The sequence below is a fragment of the Magnolia sinica genome, chromosome 14 (genome assembly GCF_029962835.1).
Source record: "Magnolia sinica isolate HGM2019 chromosome 14, MsV1, whole genome shotgun sequence".
NCBI lineage: Eukaryota > Viridiplantae > Streptophyta > Magnoliopsida > Magnoliales > Magnoliaceae > Magnolia > Magnolia sinica.
The window spans coordinates 23,233,259-23,251,976 of record NC_080586.1 but is presented as its reverse complement, the minus strand read 5'-3'; positions in this window follow the sequence as shown (position 1 = coordinate 23,251,976).

The following is an 18,718-nucleotide window of genomic DNA, read 5'->3' as shown; positions in this document are numbered from 1 at the left end:
CAGGCGGTATTCACTGCTTCAGCCCAAAGATTTCTAGGGAGCTTCATACTATTTAACATTACGTTTCCCATTTCTTGAAGCACTCTATTTTTCCTCTCCACAATTCCATTTTGTTGTGGTGTTTTGGGCGCAGAGAATTCATGTGATATTCCCTGATCGCTACAGAACTTTTCAAAACAGCTATTTTCGAAGTTAGATCCATGATCACTACGGATCTTATTGACATGAGAACCTTTTTTAATTTGGATTCGTTTGATGATCTTTTTCACTTCATCAAGGGTTTCTAATTTGTCCCTTAAAAATGTAACCCAAGTGAATTGGTATAATCATCTACGATAACCAAGATGTATTTTTTATCACCTCGACTCTCCGTTCTGGTTGGTCCTACAAGATCCATGTGGAGCAGCTCGAGTGGTCTTGATGTGGCATTGGAGTTCACCTTTTTGTGAGAGCTCCTAGTTTGTTTACCATACTGGCATTCACCACATATTTTGTCTACTCTTTGCAACTTTGGTAGACCTCTAATTAGTTCTCCTTTGCTCAATCTGTACAAATTACGGTAGTGTACATGTCCAAGGCGTTTATGCCATAATTCTGTCTCATCGGTATGGACCATGTAGCACTGTTGATTAGATGAGCTACCATCGCTTACAATATAGCAGTTTTCAGAAGTTCTGCGACCAGTTAATATTACAGAACCCTTTTTGTTTATGATTTCACAACCTTGATTGGAAAATTTCACACTATGGTTGTTATCGCATATTTGGGATATGCTTAACAGGTTGTGTTTTAGCCCCTCAACATATAAAACGTTCTTAAATAAGGGAAGATTATAGAGTTGAACCGTACCTTGGCCAATTATCTTGCAATTGCTTCCATCACCAAAAGTAACTGACCCATCAGTCATATCTTTAAGATCGGTGAATAAAGCCTTGTCGCCTGTCATATGCCTGGAGCATCCACTATCTAGGTACCACTTTGAATGGCTTGTAGCTTTGAAAGCGGTGTGGACAACCAAGCAGGCAACCTTAGGAACCCATTTCAGAACTGTTTTGGGTTTGGGAATATAGTTGGTCTTCTTCTGTCTGTTGTTGTAAGAATGACCTACTGAGTTAGATTTTAAGAGCTCCTTGAGTAAATCAACTATCTTTTCAGCTAGTGGGTTTCTGTTTTGATTTTTGAAGTTGACATAGCTGCTTTTAGGTTTTTGAAAAGTTTTTGTATTTTTAGAAAAACCTTGACTAGTATTTTTCCCTTTTGAGTTAGAGGATTGTCCTTTCACAAACTTAGGAGGAGTATACTTTTGTTTAGGAGGAACATTTTTATCGTAGCCTAACCCGGATCTGTCGCCACATTTTCTAGATCCCGATAAAAGTTTTTCTAACTTTGGATCTCCTTGGGCATACCTCCATGTATCCTTTAAACTCAGAAGAGAAGATACTTCATTTTTAAGTTTCTCATTTTCAGATTTCAGATTTTCAATCAGGGAGGTTTTGAATTCTAAATCACATTTTGATTTTTCAAAACAATCTGAAATTTGGAATTTTTCTAAAATAAGAGATTCAAAACATTCTTTGAGTTTAAAAAACTTTTCTTTTTGAAGTTTAAGTTTGACAACAATTTTACAACTTTCCTTGTATAGGGCATTGTAAGCGTCTTGAAGATCATCTTCATTTTCATAATCACTATTCAGATTTTCTTCGCTAGTTGAATCATCATGATCTGAAAAAGTGAATTTGGCTAGAGTCATAAGGGCTTTAACTTCACTGCCCGACTCGGTTTCAGAATCTTCTGATTTAAAAGAAGCTTCAGAATCAGACGATTCATCCCAAGTAGCCAACATACCCTTCTTTTTGGGTTTGTCCTTTTTAGGACATTTGTTTGCTAAATGCCCATATTCTTGGCAGTTGTAACATTGAATATCTTTCAGAGACTTCCAAGTTTTAGATTTAGGTTTTGATCTTTTCTTATCATTTAATTTTTGAAAATTAACCCTCTTTTTACTCTTGAAAATCTTGTAAAACTTTTTCGCTAAAAGAGCCATATCATCTTCAGAATCAGAGTTTTCTTAAGAAATACATTTAGAAGATTTAAGAGCCATAGATTTACTTTTAGGAACTTTAAAGTTTAACTCATAGGTTTGTAAAGAACCAACTAGTTCTTCTACCCTCATATTGTCCGTATCACGAAGTTCCTGGATCACGGTTACCTTAGAGTTGAACCGTTCAGGAAGTGAGCGTAGTATCTTTGCACACACTTTACTTTCTAAGATTTTATCGCCAAGACCCCACATTGAGTTTACAATGTCATTTAATCTTGTGTAAAAGTCCATAAACATTTCATTTTCCTCCATATGAATTTCCTCAAATTTTGTTGTAAGTAGTTGGACCTTAGATTTCTTGACAATTGATGTACCCTCGTGTGTGATTACTAAAATATTCTAAGCTTACTTTGCAGTATCACATGATATAATTCTTTTGAACTCATCTGGTGATAATGCGCAAGTAATTGCATTTAGTGCTTTTACATTGGCCCTACTCTTTTTTTTCCGAAGAGTGGTCCATGAGAAATACGGTGTTACTCTCATTGATTTTGAACCATTGATACCAGTCACTTCAGTGGTAGGTGGGTTCCATTCAGTCACTGTGGCTTGCCACACACTCTCATCCATTGATTTGAGGAAGATCCTCATCCTGGCTTTCCAATAGGCATAGTTAGAACCATTAAAGGATGAAGGCTAGTGACTGATAGGCTATCAAAATTTGACATCTTTTATATAGCTTAGATCGTTAGCTCAGGAAATAAATCCAAATAAAAAGCAATAAGAGCAAGCTATTAGGCTCTAATACCACTTGAAATGGCCTAGCTATACGTCCTAGAGGGGGGGTGAATAGGATGATGCCAAAATAAAACTTTAACAGCGGAATAAAAGAATATAAAATCCAAATAAAATAAATCAATTCACAATGCTGAAATAAAAGCAACCTCAATAAACAAGAATTAAGAGGTTGATACGAATTCAATTCTAAGGACAACCTTACACCATAAAAACCAAGGGTTTCTGGCAGGACAACCTTATTTCTAGAACGTCCTTTGTATCAAAAACTCAAACCGGAGAGGAATAAATAAATAGCAAGGAATTGAAATAAATTGCAGGAATTTAAATCTAAATCATTACAACATTCCCACTGTGCTTTGAAATGTAAATTTTACAACATTCACATCCACACATATATTCCTCAAATCTGAATGATAAAAGATATAAAACTTAAGCAAGCATTCAAACCATAAGATAAAGAATTATAGTGATTCGCCTATGTGTGCACCAACTGTTCAACAACAGCCACACAGAATGCTACTCCTCTCCTAATATCCTCACATAAGGGATATTAGCATTCACTAACAAAATAGGTTTCACAGGTTCACCTAAAACCTTCACAATTGTGTCTTTTTAACTTCGGCTTACACAATCCAAAAACCCACACTATCTGAGTTTTCTGGCTCTCCTCAGATAACCACACAATGAGATTTTTCTGACGAATCTCAAACAAAAAACCAAAAGAATAGAAATTTTACATAAACGTAAAATACCTGGATTTCTCCTTTCGTAGTAACCCGGAAGAACCAATCGGAGTAGAAGTTCGAATCAACGTTCAATGTCCAATACTCACTTAAAATGGTTCTAAGTTCTAATTGATTTTAAATTAAATCAAATGGGCGTAGCTATATTTGATTTTGATTCCAAGAAGAAGGAATACAACAATTCCTCTTTTCAAATAAGATTGGAATATAGGAATAAAATAAAATAAACAAGCTAACAAAAAGAGAATATTAATTATGCACAACGTAGCTTAAAATGAACACTAACTTATCTCAGAATGGAGCTTTGATTTTCTTGAAGTGAGTTGTAAAACTCTGAGATTCGTGTTCAATTTATAGTTGCAGAAATCACATCTACGACTGGTCTTGAGAAAGCTTCGACTGGTCGTAGCAACAACGGCATTTTGAAATTTTAAGTGCGATCTTAAAAAACTGTTCTACGACTAGTCATAGGGATTCTACGACTGGTCGTGGACCACTTACAACCGGTCGTAGCTGACCCAGGACTAGTCGTAGGAAACATGATTTACATGCTGTAGTTCGAGTCGTAGATACATGACCGGTCGAAGGTCGAGTCGTGACCCTCTTACGACCAGTCGACCAGTTCTCAGGACTGGTCGTAGCTTAACCAAAAAATTCTGAAATCTTCAACAACTTAGGACTGGACGAGGAATTTCTTGGACTGGTCGAACCAGTGCTAGGACTAGTCGAACAAGGTCCAGGACTAGTCTTAGAACAGACCAAAATCATCTATAAATATTCATCTTGAATTATGTAACCAAAATGACCTACCCTAAGGTCAATCTGAGGTCTATCATACCTGGATCATTAAGTATGAACATTGAACTTCATTCTTTTCAGATAACGGTTGACCTTTGAACCTTATAAAGCTTGAGATCTCTACTTGATGTAGCTTGATCTTGAGATCTTCTAAAGCTTGAAATTAAACTTCATCTTGAGTTGCACTTGAGTCTTGAAATGTACTTGAGTAGTAAAGTGTTTATCGATGTAGCTCTGAACATTGATGTTTACAGAAGTTGACAAAGTACATGGCTTGACTCGGCTTAAAGTAGTTCGTCGTTCTTGACAGAAGCAATGTCTTTATAGAGTCGATGCAATGTCTTGAAGAATGTCTTGAACATATGTATATCATCATACAAACACAAGACAAAGATAGAGTTTTGGCACAACAAAATTTGACAACTAGAGGAGCATGAGACCATAGCACTTACAGATAGAACTGAATCATGATGTAACAGATCAAAGATGGAAGACAAATAGAGACACTAGTAACAATAGAATGAAGAATACGAGCCATGAAAGTAGTGAGCTTAGTCTTGTTACCAGATCTAGGGTAGACATTAGAAATGAAATTTCGATGGAGAACCCTGTATCTGGGTAACATAAACTTGGAAGCGAGTGCATTCCCAGAACTCCATTCCACATTCATATTGCATAAAACTCTAGTGATCATTCTTTTCTTAGATTCAGACGGTTTTACTACAAGTGTTTGAATGGGAATACCGTCATCATTAACTGGAAGGTCCATTAATCCAGAAATTAGGTGATGGTCCATATCAATTAGATCTTCTCTGGTTATAATGGTAAACGTCAGATTCTCAGAAGAGAAGTCACTAATGCAAGCATACATGGCCTGTGCAATGGAACGGCATACAGGACCGCCCCAAAGTAAAATGTTATCCCATCCTACAGATTGAAGAAGTGAAATAATACCAAAAGGTGCCAAATAATCAGGGTTAACTGTTCGTTCAACTATCACGTTGCGTAAGCGAATATCCCGCACATACTTAGGATCTTTTTCGGGTGACCGAAGATGGCGCACCATAATAGGAGCGAAACGAGAAGAAGAGGGACTATAAGATCATTTCTTCTTATTTCTACTCTCCATTGCAACAAGAAAAATAAGGAATACAAGGATTGCAAAATAGGAAAATAGGATTTCAAGTAAATCATATTTTTAGCTTGAAAACCCAACAAACCACCATAAAACCTTGAAATAAACAATACAAACAAGGAAATGAAAGTGCAAAGAACTCAAATATATAAGAAAATTAAAAATGATGTACTAACCATAGAGCAATCAAAGATGGGTTCAACCAGTCGTGGTAAGGCTTGTTGGAGAAGAAGAACCAAGTGAAGAAAGAGGTATTTTTTCCCAAATAAAAGGTAAAACCCGAGATTCATGACTGGTCGTGTACATACTCAACCGGTCGAGCCACGACTGGTCGAGTGTGTACTCGACCGGTCGTGCACCACTGAAAATTCAGCATATTTACATATTTTAAAATTTAGAAAATTTGTAAAAATAAAATAAAATAAAAACATGTAATATTGTACAAATAAACATAAACATTTCAGTTTATATTGCATATACCAAGATCAAATTTCAATTTTTTAAACCTGTTTTTGTCAAGCGGTTTTGTGAATATGTCTGCAAGTTGATTCTCGGTCTAAATATATTCTAATGTAATTATCTTATCTTTCACCAATTCATGAATATAATGATATCTAATGTTAATATGCTTGGTTCGTGAATATTGAATTAGATTTTTAGAAATATTAATTAAGCTAGAAATTATCACAATACAAAACCATAGTATCTTGCGCAAATCCATAATCACACTACAAGAAATCCCACCTTTAGCAACGAAAATTTTCGTCGCTAAAAGCAAAACTTTATTTCTTGATGTGCCAAGAAACTAAATAGTTCCCGACATAAAAACATCCACCACTGGTAGACTTGTGGTCATCAATATTACCAGCCCAATCAGCATCCGAATAACCGTCTAATTGAAAATTAGTATCATGAGGATACCAAAGGCCAAGTGTCGCCGAACTTGCGACATCTCTTAAAATGCACTTTATAGCAATCAGGTGGGACTCTTTGAGGTCTGATTGATATCTAGCATAGATTCCTATGTTGAAAGCAATATCAGGTTGGCTCGCAGTTAAATATAACAAATTACCTATCATATTGCTATACAACTTAGGATCTACACTTTTACCTGTTGAATCCTTAGAGAGTTTAAGTGAAGTACTCATTGGAGTATCAAAGTTCTTATCGCTCTCAAATCCAAAAAATTTTCACCAAGTTTAGAGCATACTTGGTTTGAGAGATAAATATCCCATCAACAAGCTGTTTCACTTGCAGACCTAAAAAATACTTCAATTCTCCTACCATGCTCATTTCAAACTTGGACTTCATTAATTTTGCAAACTCAATAGACATGTTAGCATAAGTAGATCCATGGATAATGTCATCAACATATATCTGCATTATTAGAATGTGATCATTGTATTTCTTTACAAACAGTGTCTTATCAACACTCTCCATTACAAAGTTATAACTTAGTAGAAACTTAGTCAAATTTTTGTACCATGCCCCGGGAGCTTGTTTTAAACCATAGAGTACTTTTTTCTGATGATAAACATGGTTAGAATGTTTAGTGTCTTCAAAACCCTTACGCTGTTCTACATATACTTCCTCATGTAGATCATCGTTCAAGAATGTACTCTTAACATCCATTTGATAGATTTTAAAATTCTTGTAATAAGCAATGGATATGAACAATTTGATAGATTCAAGACGAGCTATTGGGGCAAAGGTTTCATCATAATCGATGCCTTCTATTTAAGTGTACCCTTGTACAACCAGTCTGGCCTTATTTCTTATAATGTTTCCTAATTCATCATACTTATTTTTAAAGATCCACTTGGTTCCAATTATATGCTTATCATCAAGTCTAGGAACCAAATGTCATACATCATTTCGAACAAATTGATTAAGTTCACCTTGCATAGCTATAATCCAGTTTTCATCAGCAAGTACTTCTTTTACATTGGTCGTCTCAATTTGGGAAGTGAAGCACACAGTTACATATGCTTTCAAGTTGTTTATGAGTATGCACACCAGTGAGAGGATTCCCAAGTATTTGATCAGTTGAATGGTCTTTAATTGATCGTAGTTCAGTGTCATTATTTTGACTAGATGAAGAGTCTGATTTTTCAATTAATGAGACTTTATCATCTTCTGAACTAGAGGTAGATGTATTCAGATGATCATTTATGACAACATTAATGGATTCTTGAATTACACCTGTCCTCTTATTGAGAACACGATACGCTCGACTATTAAGACCATATCTTAGGAAAATACCTTCGTCACTTTTAGTGTCGAATTTTTTCAAAATTTTTCGGTCACGTAGAATATAGCATTTGCTACCAAAAACTTGAAAATATTTGATTGTTGGCTTTTTATTGAACCATAGTTCATATACAGTCTTATTATTCAATTTTTTAGTATATACACAATTAATAATATAACAAGAAGTGTTAACAGCTTCAACCCAATGATATTTAAGAAGTTCCATGCTATTTAATATAACATTAGCCATCTCTTGAAGTACACTGTTTTTTCTCTTAACAGCCCCATTCTGTTGAGGTGTCTTATGAGTAGAAAATTCATGTGATTTCCCATGCTCACTACAAAATTTCTCAAAGCTGCTATTCTCAAATTTAGAACCATGATCACTTCGTATTTTAATAACGGGTGATTCCTTCTTAATTTGAATACGTTTGAGTACCATTTTTACTTCATCGAGAGTTTCAGATTTCTCTCTCATGAAAACTACCCATGTAAACCTAGTAAAATCATCTACTATTACCAGAATATATTTTTTACCACCTCGACTCTCTGTTCTAGTAGGTCCAACTAGATCCATGTGGAGGAGCTCAAGAGGTTTGGATGTGGCACTAGAGTTCACTTTCTTGTGAGCACTTCTAGTTTGTTTTCCAATCTGACAATCGCCACAGATTTTATCCATTTTCTTTAACTTAGGTAGACCACGTATTACTTCACCTTTGCTCAGTCTATAGAGATTACAATAGTGTACATTTCCTAGGCGTTTTTGACATCGATCGGATTCATTGGTTTGGACCATGTAGCACGATAACTTAGACGAGCTTAAGTTACTAACAATATAACAGTTCTCAGAAGTTCTGCAACCAGTCAATATCACAGAACCATTCTCATTAGAAATTTCACACCCTTGATTGTTGAATTTGACGTTATGTTTATTATCACAGATTTGCGATATACTTAAGAGATTATGCTTAAGACCATCTACAAATAAGACATTCTCAAATGGTGGAAGATTAAAGAGTTGAACCGTACCTTGGCCAACAATTTTGCAATTGCTACCATCACCGAAAGTGACTAAACCATCAGCCATATCTTTGAGATTGGTGAACAAATCTTTGTCACCTGTCATATGTCTAGAGCATCCACTGTCTAGGTACCACTTTGATTGACTTGAAGCCTTAAAAGTAGTGTGAGCAACCAAATAAGTAACTTTAGGGATCTATTTCATTACAGTTTTGGGTTTTGGAACATTGTTGGTTTTTCGATACTTGTACTTGTTATATATTCTACTATTCGAGTTGGATTTTAAAAGCTCCTTAAGTAGATCCACAATTTTTTTCAGCCAAAGGATTATGATCCTAATTTCTATAGTTGATATGATTGCTTTTAGGTTTCATAGTATGAAAAGTTTTAGAAATTTGAAAATTATTTTGATTTAGACTTTTCCCTTTTAAGTTAGAGGATTCCCCTTTAATAAACTTAGGAGGAGTAGGCTTTCTTTTAGGAGGGGTATTTTTATCGTAGCCTAAACCAGATCGATCGCCACATTTCCTAGATCCGGTTAGGAGTCTTTCCACTTTAGGATCAACCTGGGCATACCTCCAAGTATCCTTCAAACTCAAGAGAGAAGAGACTTCTAATTTTATATTATCATTCTCTAATTTTAGATTTTCAATTTGAGATGTTTTAAAATCTAAATCGCACTTGTTTTTTTTAAAACAATCAGATAGATACGATTTTTCTAAAACTAGAGTATCAAAATTTTCTTTTAGCTTTAAAAACTTTTCTTTTCAAAGTTTTAATTTTACAGCTATCTTGCAACTCTTCCTGTATAGGGCATTGTAGGCATCTTGTAAATCTTCATCATTTTCAGGATCACTTCTCAGATTGTCATCATAAGTTGAATCACAACTTTCTGAGGAAGTGACTCTGGCTAGAGTCATTAAGGCCTTAACCTCATTAGTAGACTCAGAATCAGAATTATCTGACTCAGAAGAAGCTTCAGAGCAGGATGATTCATCCCATGTAGCCAACATACCTTTCCTTTTAGGTTTGTCCTTCTTTGGACATTTATTTGCCCATATTCATGGCAGTTGAAACATTGGTTGTCTTTAAGTGATTTCCAAGTTTTAGATCTACCCTTTTTCTTCTTAGAGGGTTTTTGAAAATCAACTCTCTTTTTGCTTTTGAAAATTTTATAAAACTTCTTGGATAAAAGTGTCATATCATCTTCTGAATTTTCGCAATTAGAATTATTAGAATTATGAGAAATACCTTTAGAAGATTTTAGGGCTATAAATTTACCTTTAGGAGCCTTAAAGTTTAACTCGTAGGTTTGTAAAGAACTAACAAGTTCTTCAACCTGCATGTTATCCGTATCACGAAGTTCCTGAATGGCAGTGACTTTTGAATTGAACCTTTCAGGCAATGAGTGCAGTATCTTTACATAGACTTTACTTTCTGGGATGTTATCTCCAAGACCCCACATTGAGTTGACTATGTCATTTAACTTAGAATAGAAGTCCGTAAATGTTTCACTTTCTTCCATACATATTTCCTCAAACCTAGTGGTGAGGATTTGAAGTTTAGATTTCTTGACAGTAGTCGTACCCTCATGTGTCATTTCTATGATATCCTAGGCTTGTTTTGTAGTATCAAAAGATATAATCCTTTTGAATTCATCTAGTAATAGTGCGCAAGTAATTGCATTTAAAGCCTTAGCATTGGCACTGCCCTCATTTTTCTGAAGGGTGGTCCAAGTATTATAAGGTGCAACCTTAAGAGTTTTAATACCATCAATGACTAGAACTTCAATGGTAGGTGGGTTCCACCTACTCACTATGGATTGCTACACATTTTCATCGATAGATCTCAAAAAAATTCTCATCCTAGCTTTCCAAAAGGCATAATTGGAGCCATCAAATGGTAGTGGCCTAGTAATTGAAAGGCTATCAAAATTTGACATGGTATAAACGTAAATTGGTTAGCTCAGGAAATAAATCCAAATAAATGAGCTATTATGCTTTGATACCACTTGAAAAGGTCGAGCTAAAAGTCCTAGAGAAGGGGGGGGGGGGGGGGAGGGGGTGAATAGGACTATGCCAAATTAAAATTTAAATCCGAAATTAAGAAAGAACTAGAATAAGATAGCACTTATCAATCCCAAATAGCATAAATAAATAGCAACCTCAAATGCATAAGTATTGAGAGGTTGATACAGATGTTGTTATAAGGATAACCTTACACTAAAAACCAATGGCTTATGGTAGGACAACCTGATTTCTAGAACGGTCTGTGTATCAAAGTCCCAAACCAATACAGAGGAATAAAGAATAAAACAGAAATAAATATCTACTATTATTACAACATTCACCACATGTGTAGAAAATAAATTACAATCATTCACCACAAATGCACAATAATAAACATTCACCACAATTCCAGCAATTATAGTGGTTCGCTTGTGTGTACACCTACTATTAGAAAATAGCCACAAAACTACTCCACTCCTAATATCCTCACCCACGGGATATTAGCTTTCACTATGAAATAAGTTTTCCAAAGTTCACCCAAGACCTTCACAACGGTGTTTTCAAAGGGCTACCACAATTAAAAGCCCCACTCACTGAGATTTTTTGGCTATCTCAATCAAAACCAAAAATGAAAGATTTTCTAGCAATCTTACAAACCAAATAGAGAAAATTGAGATATACTTACCTAAAGATTCTTCTTCTGATGAAACCCGGTAGAACCAATTCAATGTAGATGTTCAATGTCCAATCTCACATATGAAAGGGTTCTTAGGTCTAAATGATTTTTTGATTAAATTAACAGGGGCTAGCTTGATTTGATTTTGATTTCAAAAAGGGTAAAATCAATATCTCCTTTTCAAAAGTAATATAATTGAATAGCGATCAAAAAATCAAATGCAAAAAAGTTATTAAATGAATCTTAAATACTAACTAATTAGTTTCTCAAAGTTATGACTTGAATATCTTTGAATGAATTGAAAAACTCTGAAAATCGTCCTTAATTTATAGGCAAAAATATTGTTCACTCGACTAGCTTAGTGGTCAGCTCGATTAGTCGAAGAACCAATAACATTTCAAATTTTCTAGCACGATAAGATAAGATCGCTACTCGACTGGTCGAGCACTGCACTTGATTAGTAGAGTGAGACCTAGAAATGTTGCTGGACTTTGAGCTGAGCCTACTCGACTGATCAAGAACTGTTCACTCGATTGGTCGAGCAGTCTCCAGGACTGGTCGAGGGTCTAATAAAAATTTTTAAAAATTCACAACAAGCCTTAGCTAGTCGAGAAAATTCTTGGACTGGTCGAGCCAGTGTCTAGACTAGTCGAACCATGACTAGGACAGGTCAAAAAATTACTGATAAAATTATCAAATGACTTATGATATAAGTGCAAATTGTATGACCTATCCTAAGGTCAATCTAGGGTTAAACAAACCTTACTTGTGAGATGGATTCATCACATATCATTCGCTTGAAGTAGTTGAATTTGAAGACTTGATCTAGTACTTGAACTTCTTGTTCTTGAACCTCTTGATCTTGTACTTGAACTTCTTATTCTTGAAAGTGAAGTTCTTAATGTTGTACTTGAACTTCTTGATCTTGTAAGTGAACTTCTTGATGTTGTACTTGAATGTAGACAAGATTGGCAAGGATGACATGAAGTTGATCTTATAATAACCGCTAAACAAGGTTCAGATTCCAAGAGGTTTTGGCACTACAAAATTTGACAAACCTAGGAGCTAGATAAGATAGCATTTACATAACTCCATGTGATCTAGTGCATTGAAATGGAATAAAAGGAAAATCACCTAACAGTTTCCTGTAATAGAAACATATTCGACTCGTGCGATATGTCGGTTTCTCGTGAAAATCATGTATTGAAGAGAAACTCGAAACCCATTGAATTTTCATGGCTGTCCATCCAAATGGTGGGCCTCACAAGGTCTTTAAGACCCATTTAGACCATCCAAAGGCCTTAAACCTGAACGTTAGCCACCCGGTTCGGTTTCAGCATTAACGGTGGTGTCATCTTCCTTCTTTAACCAAACAAACCCATCACATGACATGGGCCCCACTCATTGATCTGATCGGTCCATCCAGTGGCCCAGAGATCCAGAAGATAAACTGAATGGGTGGATTACAACCATATCATTAGCATATCATTATATCGACTCAAATTCTGTCGGGATTTGCGATTAAACCTATAAATAATCTGCTTATTAGTTGCAATAGAAACGTCTGGAAATGGGTTAATGTAGCCTATAAGAGCAATATGAATTTAGGGCATCCCTTTCTAAAAAGGAAAGCCAGTAAGAGAAAAGAAAAATGCATCATTCTCCATGTTGCATCGAGTCAAGTCATGACTTGGTTGAGTCGCTGCGAATCTAGTTGTTGAACCCTGGCATCAAAGAAGCAAAGGAGGAAGAAGGGAAGACAATGAGAGAGAGAGAGAGGGTGGGCTCGACTCAGTAGTTCTGCACTAAGTCAGCACAGTTCAACTCAGTTTAGTCAGCTGAGTTGGCTGTTAGTAAGTCTGTTCGAGTTTGCTAAGTCAGGCTGAGTCCAACACCTCATATGAGGATTTCTAGTAGAAGTAACAAGAGAGAAATTAGAGGGAGAGAGAGAGAGAGGAGTGAAGGATTCAGCCAGGTCTCGCTGCCGCACCGCATCACCCTGCCAGGTCTATTAAAATAGGTTCCACTGAGTCATGAGTCGACTCGAGTCCTGTCGAGTCCATCTGTTATATGAGAATTACAAAAAGAAGGAGAGGAAGAAAGAAAGAAAGGAAAAGGAAAGAAAGGGAAAGGAAGAGGAAGACCAATTAAGGAGGACGAGCTTGACTCATCCGGGTTGACTTGGCTATCCTCCATTGAGTCAAACCGGATCAAGTCAAGTCAGGTCTAGCGTTCATTTCTGGACCAACATCTGTCTAGATAGAGAAAAATTGATCATGCCCATTAAAAGAGTGTTGTGGACAGATCTAATTCTGATATCTATTTGAAAGTTTAAACGATGAGTCATTATCACCGTTGTGTCCTATGGTGTGGTCCACTTAAACATTGTATCTATTTAACTTTTGGTCCCATTTCATAAAATGCAATGGAAAATGGATGGTAACGAAAGTCAATCATCACTTTCTTATGGTGTGGTTCACCTGGTAATTGGACCTTCATTTTTTTGGGATAATGCCCAATATTGATTTGAAAAAACTAAGTGATAGCTTGGATACCTAATACATACATTAAGGTGGCCCCCACAGTAACCCCACGTTAAGGCATGCTCCACCTTGCATTAGGGAGTTAGTGGCATTGGAATATAAGACAACTAAGGATTGTCTCTAATGCAGACGGTCTCTATCTCAAATGACCACTATAAGACAGCTAAGAACCATCTCTAATGTAGATGGTCTCTGACTATCTCAGATGACCACTATAAGAAACTAAGGACCATCTCTAATGCAAACGGTCTCTGTCTCAAATGACCACTATATGACAGTTAAGGACTGTCTCAAATGCAAATGGTCTCTAACTGTCTCAGATGACTGCCTATAAGATAGCTAAGGACAATCTCTAATACAGACGAACTCTAACAGTCTCAAATGACTGCCTATAAGATAGATAAGGATCGTCTTTTATTCCAGATGGTCGATAGCTGACTTTTCTCCACAGTTACTGACAAATTCTGATCGTCTTAAATGATTTGTGAACGTTCAATATTTATAAGATGATTTTGTTTCATATTAAAGACGGTTAACAACTGTTTGAAATTTTAAAGACGGTTTGTAGCCGTCTTTAAACCAAGGGATTTTTTAAACAGTCCACAACTGTCTCAAAACTTCATCATATTTTTCCCTTTTTCACATAGTGAGAAGAAGAATGGAGAAGAGAGGAGGAAATAAAAGAGAAAGAAGAAAGAGGATGTTGGGCACCTCACCATGCCAACTCGGTTCATAACCAAACCGGGTCCCTGACTCACTGTCTGGTCGGGTCCAGACCCTGCTGGAAGTTCACGCAGAGTAGGAAAAGAAAAGAAAAAAGAAGGAAAGGAAGAAGAAAGGAGAGAAAGGAGGAGTGAAGATCGTGTGACTAGCTTGAGTCAAGTCGCCAAGTCAATAATAAAGTTTGGTGAGTTTGATCCCATGAATTTTATTTTTAAATTTTGCTTTAGATTAAGAAAAGGCTGATCTAGACCCTTGTTTGAAATATAGGAAGTGTTGATTCGCAAACACCTCCTTAGGTTGTGAAATGGGCACCGAGTTGTGTTGGAAACTAACTCAAGTGAGTTGTCATGCTCAGAATGAAAAATGGGCAAGTAAATTCGATTGGAAAGGTGAAGAATTGCCCTCATTGCTTCTTACATTCATTAATTTCCATCTTAGTTTGAAACTAAAGTGTAGAGAATTCTAGAATATTGTGAATATCGTTCAATTCTTTCATTCCCATTTAGTGTTGATGATTTGAAGTAATGTTTTAAATTCATATTGCTCTAATTCCATATTTATTAAACATGTGTAAAGAATTTTGTCTTATAATTTCTATGCCTCATTTGTAATTATTTGATTATGGGTATACTTCTACTGGTTATGACATGAGACAGGAAATTTCATTTTATGTTATCTTATAAATTGTATGATGAAGAATACGTGTGGATTGCCAACTCTTGTAAGAAAGGTAGAATGAACTTTAAATTGTTCTATTGGGTTAATCATACCTGATCTTGATATGCCACATTTGTTGGCCCTTATTTGAGCTTAGAGAAATTATAAAGATCCATATTGAATTCATGGTTGGATGCTTAATCTTTTGCTAAGAACCTTATGATTTGATTATGTTTACAATTTGAGGAGCAATCTTGTCAAATTTAAGGAATGTACATGGATACCATGGTGCATAACATCCACGTATGACATGTGAGCTTTATCGAGTGCTCAATATAAGCCACATTCTGTTAGTCTTGCTAAGGGTTCTATTACTTGAGCTAAACCATCAGAATATGTGCATTTGCACCACTATGGGCCGCTCACCCTTTACATGAGGCTTTTCTGGGTTTAGAACCTCTTCGGGTGTATACTGAGTATTTTTCCAAGAGGTTAGACATCCTTGGGTGCACTCACTTACATGGTCTTTTCCAAGCAGTCAATCCACCACGGGTGAGCTTTACTTTTGACAGCTGGATGTGCATCCCCAGATCTGTGACTTAAACATACATTCATTCATCCATGCATATGTACATACGATATTATAGTCTTTATGAAATGGATATGTGTAAGACCCCGTCCATTCTATACCATTTTCTATGCTTATGTGCACAATAATCGACGCCCATAGAGAGACCTGGATTGACCATGTATAGTACACACCCGACTGACCGAAAATCCAAGACTTCGAAACTTATTTCATATCGACCGCCCCATTGCCGCGACCGTGAAGGTACCACCTATGCATTTATACGATGCTTCGTTAGTGAGATACACTGTGAAGAATCGTTAATGTATCATGTGTGCATGACACCATATATCCTATTCTACATAAGTGCACAACACATGCTCCCACACATGGGTGAGAGAATCTCTACTCATGTGTGTGATGTCACACACCCATACCCATCCCTCTCTCATGTGCACCCCAAAGTCAATTCTTCTCCATACCATATCCTATGCATGATGTCATCACACCATGTCATCCCATGCCCCTTTAATCCACCATTAATTCCTAATCATCCACAAATTCCCATAATCCTAGCCTAATCTAACATTAATCACATTAACCTAATCTAACCACATTTTTATCCATTTCTCTACATATACTCCTCCATCCCTTATCATTTTCACCACTTTCCTACAAGGAGAGAGAGAGAGAGAGAGAGAGAGAGAGAGAGAGGAGTGATCTTGGTGGGCCATCATCAATCCACCAATCTCATCCCTTCCATCCATCTAATCCATTAAGCTGAGTACACCCCCTCCACTCTTACGGTTTGTTTTCTCTTTTGATTATTTGGATGATTAATAGTAGTGATGATATGATGATAATGATGTGATTAATGGTGTGGATGCATAGGAATATACATATATATAATGAATGATAATAATAATAAATTGTTATAGACTTCATGTGGGACCTATCGATAGTGGGTCCCACAAGAATGTTTGTATGCCATCCAAACTGTCCAAGAATGGGGGCTGTCCAAGCTCACACACACCCATGAACACATGTACACATAACACCATAAATAAATAAATAAAAACAATAGGGGTGGACGCTTTTAAGCCCCAAACTCAAAAACTGGGCTCACAAAATTTTCGATCACCGAATCTGGTACCGACAGCCTTCGTAGTACCCTATTCTCCGCTCCAGGCACCCATATATAAGGTTCCGATCCTGAGATCCTATAAGGAGGATTTTTAACATGAATTTGATTCGTAATAAATATATCCATAAGCATAACCCATGAACAATAACCAAGACACCATCACAAAATCCACTATGATAAAAAACTTTAAGGTACAATGCGCATAAAGGGAAATACAATGATAATAATAATGGAAACTCTTGAAGCTCGACTACACGCTCCTGCTCTTACTAAGCTACGGCTGCGTCCTGGTGCCACCTATACACATCTATCATGCATAAGCTTATAGAAAGCATAGAGGGTGGTGTAAGTATATGCGCGCAACGTAAGTGTTAAACACAGAAGTGTGAACCTTCATCACTAATAATGGCTCGAAGCGCTCTAAACCAGGAAATGATATTTTCTTTTAAAAATTGAATGACCATACGATGGTCATTGTTCCAATATAGGATCACTTCGACCCACTTAGTGACATGGTCTACTGCTAGCAAAATGTATAAATTCCCAAAGGATTGGGGGAATGGCCCCATGAAATTGATGCCCCAGCAATCAAATGCTTCAATGATAAGAATGGGGTTCAGATACATCATATTTCGATGGGACAATGCACCTAATTTCTGACAACACTCACAAGCTTTGTAAAACTCATGAGTGTCCTTGAACATAGTGAGCCACTAAAAACTGTACTGCAGAATTTTGGCCGTGGTCTTTTGTAAGTGATATGTTTCTAGCTCCTATTATTGTCAAATTTTGTAGTGCCAAAACCTCTTGGAATCTGTGTCTTGTGTAGCTCATCTACAAGTTTAAGACATTGCATCTCATGTGTAAGATCAAAGGTCTTTACTTCAAGAACTTCAAAAGCAAGATTACATGTTCATGTTCAAGTACAACACCAAGTGTTAATTCAATCTTTCAAGCTTTAATAGTTTAAGTTTTCAAAGCTTCGTCCAAGTCAAGACAAAAGTTCTTTAATTTAAACCCCAAGCTCAAGCTTCAATGTAAGTCAAATTCAAGCTTCAAAAGTCCCAAGTTCAAGCTTCATCATATGCCAAATTTTGAATACATAATTTAATTGGGTCATTTTATAAGTGCATAGTCTATTTTTCGACTAGTCTTAGACTAAGTTCGACTAGTCCTAACACTGGCTCGACCAATCCAAGAAATCCTCGACCAGTCCTAAGGTTGTTACTTATTTTCAAGATTTTTTGTTATTGCCTCGACCAGTCCTGGATACTGCTTGACCGATCGTGTGAACAGTGCTCGACCAGTCTTGCAGGCTCGACTCAAAGTCTAGCAATTAATTTGACTCCCACACGACCAGTCGTGGATAGGACTCGACTGGTTGTGAAGGCCACTCAACCGATCGAGCAGGACCTTCGACCAGTCGTGGAACGGTCTTATCTTATCGCGCCCAAATTTTCAAAAGTTTATTGGTCCTTCGACCAGTCGAACCAACCTTAGGACCAGTCAAAGATGCGATTTCTGCACTTATAAATATAACACAAATTTCAAAGTTTTGTATTCAAGTCAAGAAAAATCAATACGGCACTCTGAGAGATAAGTTAGTGGTATTC